An 11,906-nucleotide genomic window follows, 5' to 3' on the forward strand; every position below is an offset into this window, starting at 1 on the left:
AAGAGATGTAAGTACCTGATCCAAGTGAGGAAATTAAGGGAGCTAGGCAGAAAATTCTTTTATATTGATGAAACTTGGATGGAAATCAACATTACTTACAGAAAATGTTGGCAGGGCCCTGGCGAATATGGCATTATGGACACTGTTAGCGGAAGCAACAGGATCATAATGGTCAATATTGGATCAAAAGATGGGTTATTACCCAATGCACAGTTGATTTATAAACCAGGATGTGCAACGGGATACTACCATGGGCAAATGAAGGACGAAAATTTTTCAGATTAGATATCGACTAAAGTAATTCCGAATCTGCCACCGAACTGTGCTTTTTATTGGAGAACGCTTCACATTACAACAAGGAGCATAATAAAGCTCCAATTACCTCTTCAAATAAGAGAGAGATGATTTATTGGTTATTAAATAAAGTGGAAGCTGATTCTTCAGTGGAAAAAACAAAATTATTTATTTAATTAAACAACATAAGCTGGAGTAAAAAGAATTTGAAATTAATAAAATACTTGAAGCTCATGGCCACATTGTGCTGCGACTTGCACCATACAACTGAGACTTGAATCCAATTGAAATGGCGAGGGCAAAACTCAAAAATTTCGACAGAGGAAGAAATATTTTTGGAGATATTTACATGACGAAGTTGCTACAGTTGGTGAAAGAAGGTATGTAGCCATTTTATGAGCTCCTATTTTTTATTCGAAGCTAAATTTTACAATAACCGAAAAACAGCATACACAAACATTTTCCCGATTGTTACAGGTTTTGAAACGATAACTCAAGATGACTGGAGTGCATACTGCCTCCACCTGGAGAAACTTGAAAGACAGCACTGGGTTAAGGATGGGCTATTGGGGATATACTAGAAGCCATAGTTATTAATTTAGAAAGTAACGACGACGACGACGACGATGACAGTGACACTGTTGAAGATGACCTCTAAAATACGATGTAGTAAACAGGCAATGAATAATTTCTTAAAAAATACATTGTGTGTCCTTTCAAGGGTGACTATGCTCATACGCTATAAATTTTCTATTGGTAGAAACGTACTACATGGTAGTAAAAGTGTTAAACAGTTTTCCAAGATAAATACACCCAAATGTGGTCCAATGCAATAAATACCTTTATCACTAGTTGTAAAAAATCAGTAATAATATAAGAACTTCATAGTAAATTTAATTAATTCTTCGCTAGTAGAATGTGATTCAATAATTATAACCTTTGATGCTTATGGAACAGTAGCATTTCAATGTATTCTGTCACAAAGTCTCGGAGATGCGTTCACATATTACTTTCTACTTTTGGTAAGAACTTTATTTGTTAATCTACAGCAATGTTATCCTCTTCAAAATATTCCCCACTACAAACCATACACATACGACAGTGCTTTTTCCAATTCCCAAAACACTTTAGGAACTGTCTCCTCGGTATAATTTATAGGTCTCTTAACTATGCATTTTGAATCTCATCCATGCTTGTAAAAACACTGTCCTTTAAGGCGTGCTTTGAAATGTTTATACCACTTGCATGCCCTTGGTATACTCAGACTCGCCAAAAGCAATATTGAACATTTCTAAAAATTTGATACACTTTATTCCACTCTTATAACAAAATTTAATACAGAATCTCTAATCAATTTTTATGCAAAACAAATTATCGATGCTGCTACCAAAACACAGAAACATTTTTGACAACTGAAAACAGAGTAAGTACCCAATATGCATAACATTGTACAGATACTTTTCAGACTTGTTCATGAGGACAGGCAAAAAGAGTTATACAACACATGAAATTATAAATTGCTGGTTACTTTTTAAACACTCTTCGTATTGCAAGAATTGTTAAGTTTCAATGCAGCCCTTCAAAGGAAACTCGTAAGATTTAGTAGAAACACAAAGTAGGAACAAACTTTAAATTCTACAGATTGACTGCACCATATGGGATTCGCTTTACGAATAGCAATAGAGGAACATACATTGACATGAATAGGCATTCGGTTCTATGTTTGTAATAGAATTCTGACTTCCATTCTTTGTTAATATTATTTACTCTATAATGTTGTGTTTCGGAAGAATCTATCGTCTTTTGTAATCCTTATAGTCCTAACGCATTTGTCTAAAAATAAACGCTGCCGGAACGTATCTGTACACGGCATCGCCACAGATTTAAAGTGCGCGCCGTGGCAGGGTCGGCACTACGTTGTGAAACAACCCGTAGAAGCGCCTTGTGACGTAGCTGGGTAGGCAGAGTGGGGACTCGCTCGCTCGCTCTTCAGTTTACCGACAGACTATACCTCTTTGTGTGATAGTGCTGAAACGGTGATCGTTTGCTGATCCATGCTTGTAATACAGATGATCATGCAGTCATGAGAAAGGAAGCTTACCTGTCGTGTAGCACTAGATTGTAGTGCTCAATCAACACAGCCAAGCCCATTAGTTAACAAAACATGTCCTAGAACAACTAGAACACCAGTCAAAACTTCCCCCACGAAAAACTGTTAGCCCTTGCAAAACATCAATAAACTTAGCAGCTTCAACGTTTATGTTATACTCCGTCTCAAAATCTAAAACGGTGTTGTAAAGCGTGCGACGCCATCTGTAGATGCGACGCATGTGTAGGCGTGACATGTCGAATGACGAAGCAGTTGGTAACCCTGCACAAGGCCGCACGTGTGTAAACAGAGCTCTCATGAAAGATAAGTGACTTGTGTTGTAATTAATTGTAGTAGAACAGTTTTAACTAATTAAATACGTTCTTTAGTGTACTACCAAGCTCACCATTAAAAGTTTTTGTTTTATTTTCGTTGTGTTCTAGTATTCGCGAAAAGTTCGTCTCTTTACTTACTGCTGCTGTTTAGGACTAATTTTTTGAGTGTGCATATTTAGCGTTATACCGCAATTTTAAGTGCATTTTCTGTAGTTTAACTGATTAAATACGCTAATTAGGGTGCTTTTCAAGCTCACCATTAAAAGTTTTTCTTTTATTTGCGTATTGTTTCAATAATCACAAAAAGTTCGATTTGGTTACATTTGGCTGTTTAGGCCTAATTTTTGATCTTGCATATTTAGCGTTATACCACTGCATTAAGTGCATTTGGTAATAGTTTACTTACATGTTACTTTCGAAAACATATTTAGTGTCCTTTTACATCTGTGTTTAATACATTATCGTTATCACTTAATATATCTCTTAACTAATTTCCAAACTACCATAGGTACTTAGTGTGTGAGCTGCAGTAGGAAAGTTAGTTCAGGAGTTTTGTGCAGCTGTTGTGACAGGTGGTTCCATTGGGGAAAATGTAGCGGCGTGGGAATTGGGGAAGCAAACGAGAGTCTTCCATTCTTTTGCAGGACTTGCTCAAGAGATAGGATTATAGGTGAACAGGAGGAGAAAATTAGAGCCCTTCAGGCTGATTTGGACAGAGCGAGGGAGGAACTGAAGAGGTTAAGGGAGGAGGAGGGTAAACAGCGGTGCAAGGTGGTAGCTGGGAACAGGGGCCACAGAAAGAGGACAGCATCTGACAATTTCCCAATTGGAAAAACCAATAGATTTGCCTTGCTACTACAGTTAAGTAAGGAAGAGGCTCCAGTAGAAGTAGATGTAGTTATGATGCAACAGAATCTCAATAGGAAACCAACAGTTTCAAAAAAAAAAGTACAAAGTAAGAAGAAAGTTCTGTTGCTAGGTAGCAACCATGGAAGAGGTATGGGCCAGATTTTGCAGGAACAATTAGGTGACAGGTACCAGGTCACAAACTTTTTCAAGCCAAGTGCATGTCATAGCGAGGTGGTAGAGGATATAGGTTCCTTGTGCAAGAGCTTCACAGAGCAGGATCATGTGATGATAGTGGGTGGAGGGAGAAACAGTATTGATAGGGATAAGGGCTACAGTATTGAGTGTGACCTGGTGAAAATAGCCTTGGCAACGAGCCATACCAATGTTGGGCTAGTGCCTGCTTTCGTGAGGCATGATAAGCCCCAGATGAACCGCTCTGTTAGGAGGGTAAATTTGTAGTTGGATCACTTGCATAAAGAGGCAACTCTTTCAGACATGGGATTGGTTCCTGTCAAGGCTATTGTTAGGGTGGATTTCACAAGGCATGGCCTACTCCTCAATAAGAAAGGGAAGGGTAAACTGGCAGGGATGTTAGCGAAATACATAAGGGGGGACACTAAGACTCATTGATGTACCTCTTTTTTAGACTAATATCGGCGTCCAATGAGAAGTTCATACAGGCAGTTGCTAAAGAGGTCCAAAACTCACAAGATTCTCACAGTAGTAAAGTAAATAATAATGTTACCATATTCATCCAAAATATTGGCGGATTAAAGAAAAAAGTAGATTCTCACAAGTGTAAAGTAAAAAATAATGTTACCATTTTTCACCAAAATATTCCAGGATTGAACAATAAAGTAGGTGAGCTCCAGGTTTGTTTAGATGACATTGAATCTGATAATGTAATAGATATACTATGCCTGTCTGAGCATCTGGAAATGGTAAATATCAGTGGTTATCAACTAGCTGCTCATATGACTAGAGAGAATAAGGTGAGAGGAGGAGTTGCCATATATGTCAAATGTTATCACTGAGTAAAAAGCTTAGATACAAAAAAGTTTTGTCTAGAGTATGTGCCTGTCAACTTAAACTGAAGGAGGGCTCTTTTATAATTATAACACTATATAGGTCCCCTTCAGGAAACTTTCATTTACTCCTGGTAAACTCGGATGTCTCGTTGTGCTATCTGTCAGATAGGGGAAAGCAAATTATTATTTAAGGGGACTTCAATGTTGATTCACTGCAACAATGTAATAGGAAGAATGACCTGGAAGTCTAGCTCAGTTCTTTCAATCTGACATCTGTCATTAATTTTCCTACTTGGGTAGTAAAGGACAGCAGCACATTGATAGATAACACTTTTATGGACCAAGATAGGTTTCAGACCATAATTTCTTGTCTTGTTGAGAATGGCCTTTCTGATCATGGCGCTCAGCTAGTTACAGTATATGACATAGTTCCATTCAGTAATTCAAAACTTCCCTCCAAAGTTGTGCATTCAATTAATGACTCAACAATTAGAAATTTCAGATAAAATCTTCAGCAGTTAGACTGGGATGAGGTGTACAAGGAACCTGATGCTCCTTTAAAATATAACTTATTTCATGATACACTTGTAAGAGAATTTCAAAACTGTTTCCCCAAGAAAGTAGTTAAATCTAGTTATAAGAAACCATGCAAAAAAACCTTGGCTTACTAAAGGAATTAAAATATCTTGTAACCACAAAATGGAACTGTTATAACAACAAGAAAGAGTAATGGCCCAGTAACAGCCAAATATTATAAAAACTACTGTGCAGCATTAAGAAATGTGATTAAAAGTCCAGAAGCATGTGCATCATGTCTGAGATTAATACCTCTGATAACAAAATCAAAACAATTTGGAATATTATTACAAGGGAGACAGGGCAACCAAGAGTATAGGATGATGGTAGTACCATCAAAGCGAATTGAAATTTGACACACAACAAGCCGGAAGTCGAAAACATTTTGAATAACACTTCTTTAAATGTTGTAGAGAAATTAGGATCTAAATGTTCATTAGAGGAAGAAAGGCAGTTAATGGAAGAGGCCTTACCCACACCATTTGATAGAATTGAAATTCCACCCGCCTCTCCTTCTGAACTTAGGAAGATAATATACTCTTTCAAGAATAAAAGCTCACACGGAATTGATGGCATTACCAGTACGATAATAAAAGCTTGTTCCCACGAATTAAATGGGATTCTTAGCCACATATGTAATAGTTCTCTGAAGCAGGGTATTTTCCGAGACAGACTGAAGTATGCCATTGTTGAACCACTGCATAGAGAAAGGGATATGTCTCATGTCAACAACTACCGCCCAATCTCTGTTCTGACTGCCTTATCCAAAATTCTTGAAAAAGTAGTGTATTGTAGAGTAGCTTCACACCTTTGTAAAAATAAAGTTTTAACAAAATGTCAGTTTGGTTTCCAGAAGGGTTTTTCAACGGAAAGTACTATATATCCTTTCACTAATGAAATATTAAATGCTCTGAGTAACCAGAAGTGACCCATTGGGATTTTTTGTGATCTCTCAAAGGCTTTTGATTGTGTAAATCATGGAATACTTCTAGATAAGCTCAAGTACTATGGTATGAACGGGACAGTGCTCAAATGGTTTAAATTGTACCTAACAGGAAGAGATAAGAAAGTTTAAATAAGCAGTTCACATAATATGCAAAAACTGGTGATTTCTGAAACTGGGTAACAATCAAGAATAGGATGCCGCAATGTTCGGTCTTGGGTCCTCTGCTTTTCTTGATATGTATTAATGAGTTGCTATTCTGCATTCACAAATATCCAAAACTGGTACTTTTTGCCGATGATACAAGTATAGCTATCACACCCAACAGACAAGAATTAACTAGTGAAACTGTAACGATGTTTTTCAGAAAATCATTACGTGGTTCTCTGCAAATGGGCTCTCATTAAACTTGGACAAAACACAGTATATACAGTTCCATACAGTTAATGGAATGACACCATTAATAAATGTAGACTTCGATCAAAAATCGGTAGCTAAGACAGACTATTCAAAATATCTAGGTGTATGCATTGATGAGGGGTTGGACTGGAAAAAACACACTGAGGATCTGCTGAAACGTTTGAGGTCAGCTACTTACGCTATTAGGGTTATTGAAAATTTTGGCGATATACATCTCAGTAAATTAGCTTACCACGCCTATTTTCATTCTCTGCTTTCGTATGGCATCAAATTCAGGGGAACTCATCATTGAGTAAAAGAGTGTTCTTTGGAGAAAAGCGTGTAATCAGAATAATTGCTGGAGCTCATCCAAGATCATCCTGCAGACATTTATTTAAAGAGCCAGAGATCTTCACTGTAGCCTTAAATAACTATATATATATTCACTTATGAAATTTGTTATTAACAGTCGGAACAAATTCAAAAGTAATAGCAGTGTACATGGCTACAGCACTAGGAGAAAGGATGATCTTCACTACTCAAGGTTAAATCTAACTTTGGCTCGGATGGGGGTAAATTATGCTGCCAGAAAATTCTTACCTAATAGCATCAAAAGTCTGACAGATAGCCATATAGCATTTAAAAGGAAATTAAAAGAAGTAAGTGGGTAATTTCCCCAACCCCCACAAGAAAATTAAAAATATTAAGCGTCAAGTGATATTTTGTGTAATTTAATATCTTGTATAGACATCTTTTATTAACCTGACACGTTCCACATCTTTACGAAGTGTCGTATTCATAATCTATGGAACTAGTACTAATCTAATCTGTATGCTGCCTCAACAGATTTATTACTTATATGGATTCATAGAAATGGGATGAGGTATACGAGGTGCGGATGTTAAAATTTTATTGGTCTGGTGCTAATTTTACACGCTGTCTTGACGAGCTACAGTAGTAGCCTCGAGCAGAGCAAATAAATATGTCACATGAATGACAAACGCAGATACACAACGAATTTCGCGGGAACACAGTGAATTCGTACTTTAGTGGAAACGAATTTCAAAATCAAGACCCAAATTACGCACACTGTCGTCATACCTGAAGGAAAAAATGTGAGAAGCAGAGCGGTGTAGGTCGTCACGACAGAAATGAAGCCTGAGACGACCCCCAGATCGAGAGTGAGCACCCCCAGCAGCCTGGTCGTGGGTCGAGCAGCGGACACCTGCAGCGCCAGCAGCCGCAGCTCCCTCTGTGTGTCGTCCGCCGCACCCCTCCTTCCCAGCAGCAGCTGCGAGCACAGCCTCACTGTGCGGTCTGCCTCTGAAGACACAAGCTGAGCAGGTACTATGAATATTGCCATTGTGCTTGTGTTGTAAATCAAGAAGAACCACGTCTGCCATAAGCCGTTAATATCTTTCATGCCGAAGAACACTGGCTGTGTTGCAATGTAGTAAATCATTTCCACAACTACTGACGCTAGTGCTGCGAGGTAAAGTACCAAAAAAGTCTGGTGAACGGACGTCACCACAACCGACATCTCACACAGTGCCACATACACTCGACTAAGTGTTCGCACAGAGAATGGTGTGCACAGCTCGGCTCTGCCCCTTACCGAACACTTGTATGAGTACTTTTGCTTATCTGCAGATATGTGTATCAAGTTCATAAGACAATCGTTTAGTAATGACAGTCTGTTCTTGACAACCAACTGTAGATTGGCGAATCGTATGAGTGTTAGTACAGCCGTTATTGAATTGCTCATACCGAATACTGTACTCAGTTTCTCATCCAGAGTAACATCTGCAGTCAACAGTTCACTAAAAATCAAGCAACAAACGAGAACTGTTATAGATAACTGCACCTTCACAAATCTTTTAGGTGATGTTTTTATTCGTCCTGTGTTCAGAACCAGACATTTATCACACTCCACTAACAAGGAAAGCAATTTCCCATATTTACTTCTGTGCCAGAATCTGTCAGCAATTATCACACCAAACGACACGAATGAGTACTGAAGCATTCCTATTATTATAAGAACTTCCATTGTAGAACACGTCGTAGTCATGTGTAACGCAAAGTATAATGAAGCGCAGGCACAAAGGAACTGCAGTGAACTGGCGACGTTAGCCCACGTAATATCTGACTGCAACTTCCTCAGGGTTGCTGTGTGGGCGTCTACCGTAAACGGCATCAGGCCAAATAACTTGCATACAAAGTAGAACGGTTTCCCAGCCAACAGGAGCTGCTCGGTTACTTCCGTTACTGGCTTCATCTGAAAACAAAGCAGATTAACATACGAAGATGGTACTGACCTGGTTCAGCATTAATGTTAACATAGGAATTATAATTCAGGTTTCGAACCTGCGAATGATATTTAACTATTTCATAAACACAATTAGTAGTGGTAGATTATCATATATGAAATAATTAGTGAAATGTTGGTCTTCGAGGACAACGTTGTTTTACAATAGTCACTTTACTGTGTATAAAAATTAATTAAAAAACTTATGTTACTGAACAACAGAGCCCAATTAGCCCAATTGCCTACAGTAAGGTGACTATTATAAAGCAACCATTGCACTGCGAAAAGTTTATAGTTTCGTATGTGATACGCTCTTTTTAACGTTGTCCTCTGCGACAAACTTTTCACTAATTATTTCATATATGAAAATCTAGCACTACTAACTGTGTTTGTAAAATAGTTAAATATCATTCCTATGTTCGAAACCGGAGTTATAATTCCTGTGTTACCGATTTTAGTGCACAAATGAGTAGCAGTCTGAGTAAAATGAACAGATTAATGGTAGACAATGATAATCATGACCACAGAATATAAAATCATCTAAAACCCATCACCAAGGGAAAAGGCAACTACATCCGCAAGAACAAAGGAACAGGAACAGCATAGATCACAGGAAGAACGAGGGGTACCAAACTATTGGAAAATTAGGCAGATGATTCGGGTTTTCAAGAGGGATCGTCTGACAAATGTATGTCATTATGAGCCTGTATGTCAGATATAATACTATTGTCGGTTTCTGAAAAACATCTTATGGCCACGTCTTATGACCTTCTTGGGGACTAGTATATCATATTTTAGAATCATTATGTCTACCGAACGCAGAGATTATTAAACTCAATACACTGTGTTCTCAGTATGGAACCGCGTGACAACTACGGTCGCAGGTTAGAATCCTGTCTCGGGCATGGATGTGTGTGATGTCATTAGGTTAGTGAGGATTACGTAGTTCTAAGCTCTAGGGGACTGATGACCTCAGATGTTAAGTCCCATAGTGCTCAGAGCCATTTGAGTAACACTGTGTTCATTCTTGTAAACAGAGGGCAATAAATAACGTTGTCAAGTGGGATGCAATATTGTTTGACTTCCATGAGGAAACTGATACACTTACGCACTGTTGAAATAATATGAGTTTATTGCGTATTGGTCTATTTTTTTTTACTGAATTCAGGACTTCCTGGAATTTACAACTAGAACTCAACCTGTCTCTTGTCCAGTATCGATATCTTCAGATCTAAAAGTAACTTCGACAGCAAGACCCATGCAAGATAGCTTGGCCCTTCACAGAAGCACATTCTTGTCCTGATTCCTCAGTCCCAAAGGGGTGGTCACCTCAACTGACGGCCGCCTGCTGGTTTGTGCACACGAAACAACCTGTTTGCTGTCTCTGTACTATGTAGCACCAAACCACATCCTTCACGTACTAAATGTTCAGAGGAAATTCTTCCTAATGAAGGACATGTGCCTATATGGAATTCCATTAAATCTATTCCAGAAGGGACAAATACAAAAGAATGGTTCTCATTAAAAAGTGTGCTTGAGAGGGTTGCAGGAATTTTTATGTAGTTATCGTCCCTCGGGTTAAGGATTTTAGTGGGAGGCTGAGCAGATTATGATGTACGCTGTATAGGCACTGTATAGTAGCTTATGAAGTACGTGTTTACACGCAGATCTAGGCTGTTCGTGGACAAGAAGATAACTGTGCCAAAACACGGTATTGAATTGCAGAGGGTCGACTACTGCTACAGGGACTGCGTGCAAATATGTGTGACATACTGGTCATAGAGAGGAAAAGGGGTCCTGTGCTGTATGATTACACTATTTGTGGAAGGAGTAACAACCAAATACAACGCCTAGGGTTAAGCATCTGGAGCGGCATAAAGTGGAATGACTACAAAAGTATAAGTCGGCCTCATATTCATTTGGAGTAAACGAACTGTATTCCATCAGATCCGTATTCCATCCGATGGGATACGAAGTCCTTATTCGATAATTTTTTTTGTATTTCTCGTCAGTCTGGTGTAGACAGCTATGATTTATAGGTTTGTTTAGCTCTTATTTGCTGCAAATTACGTGTTATAAGAATTCTGAAATGGCTGTGTGTCATCAGTTACACTTGAGTTACATACGTAACCCTTCCGTTCCACTTTCTTTCGAGGTGTAGCAACTGCACAATGGATGAGTATTCTAGATAGACCTACCAGCACAAGCATGCATGTTGCCCATCTGAGATGGGTAGGAGTGACACCAGTGGCAAGAGGCAGAGGATTTGGGTTAAATGATGAAATGGTACTACTGCAGCAGGATCAGAATCGCCAAGTATGTTAGGAAAAGTGTATATTAGCATTTATAATGGAGAGATGAGAAACTAGACCTGGAAATTGTAGTGTGGATGTCAAAACATCTTTTGGATCGACCTGTGTCTACCAATTGAATGGTCACAAACCCTGTGCACGTGTGAAAACATTATCAGTTAAGGTTTTCTTCTGAAAATATGGTCTGTATTTCGACTGGAAGACACAGACAATACTAACATTCACTAGAAGGTTTCTAGGTAATTTTGGTCAGCTAACATACACATAATGCAGGTCACGAAGCGTATTATCATGCAGGTAATGGGAGACAAGTCCGCATTTGTGCAGTGTCCATGCGGAATGAGGTATACACCTTTGTTGAAATCTGGTATCATGCAGATACTATACTAAGCACTGCATAATTGTAACTAACGTAAGATCCTGCATGATACATCACTGACATGAGGATATACTGTTCACGGAATGACATAAATCTACGTTATGCTTCTGATCTCATTAAGTACTTAGTTGACTGGGGTAGATTATTCATGTGGAGCGTTAATAACTAAGCTTGTGTGGCAATCGCTATTTATATTTCTGTAGCGGCCGGGGTGGCCAAGCTGTTCTAGGCACTACAGTCTGGAACCGCGCAACCGCTACGTCGCAGGTTCGAATCCTGCCTCGGGCATGCATGTGTTTGGTGTCCTTAGGTTAGTTATGTTTAAGTAGTTCTAAGTTCTAGGTGACTGATGACCTCAGCAGTTAAGTCCCATAGTGTTTAGAGCCCTTTCAACCAT

Source organism: Schistocerca nitens, chromosome 5 (assembly GCF_023898315.1).
Source record: "Schistocerca nitens isolate TAMUIC-IGC-003100 chromosome 5, iqSchNite1.1, whole genome shotgun sequence".
Taxonomy (NCBI): Eukaryota; Metazoa; Arthropoda; class Insecta; order Orthoptera; family Acrididae; genus Schistocerca; species Schistocerca nitens.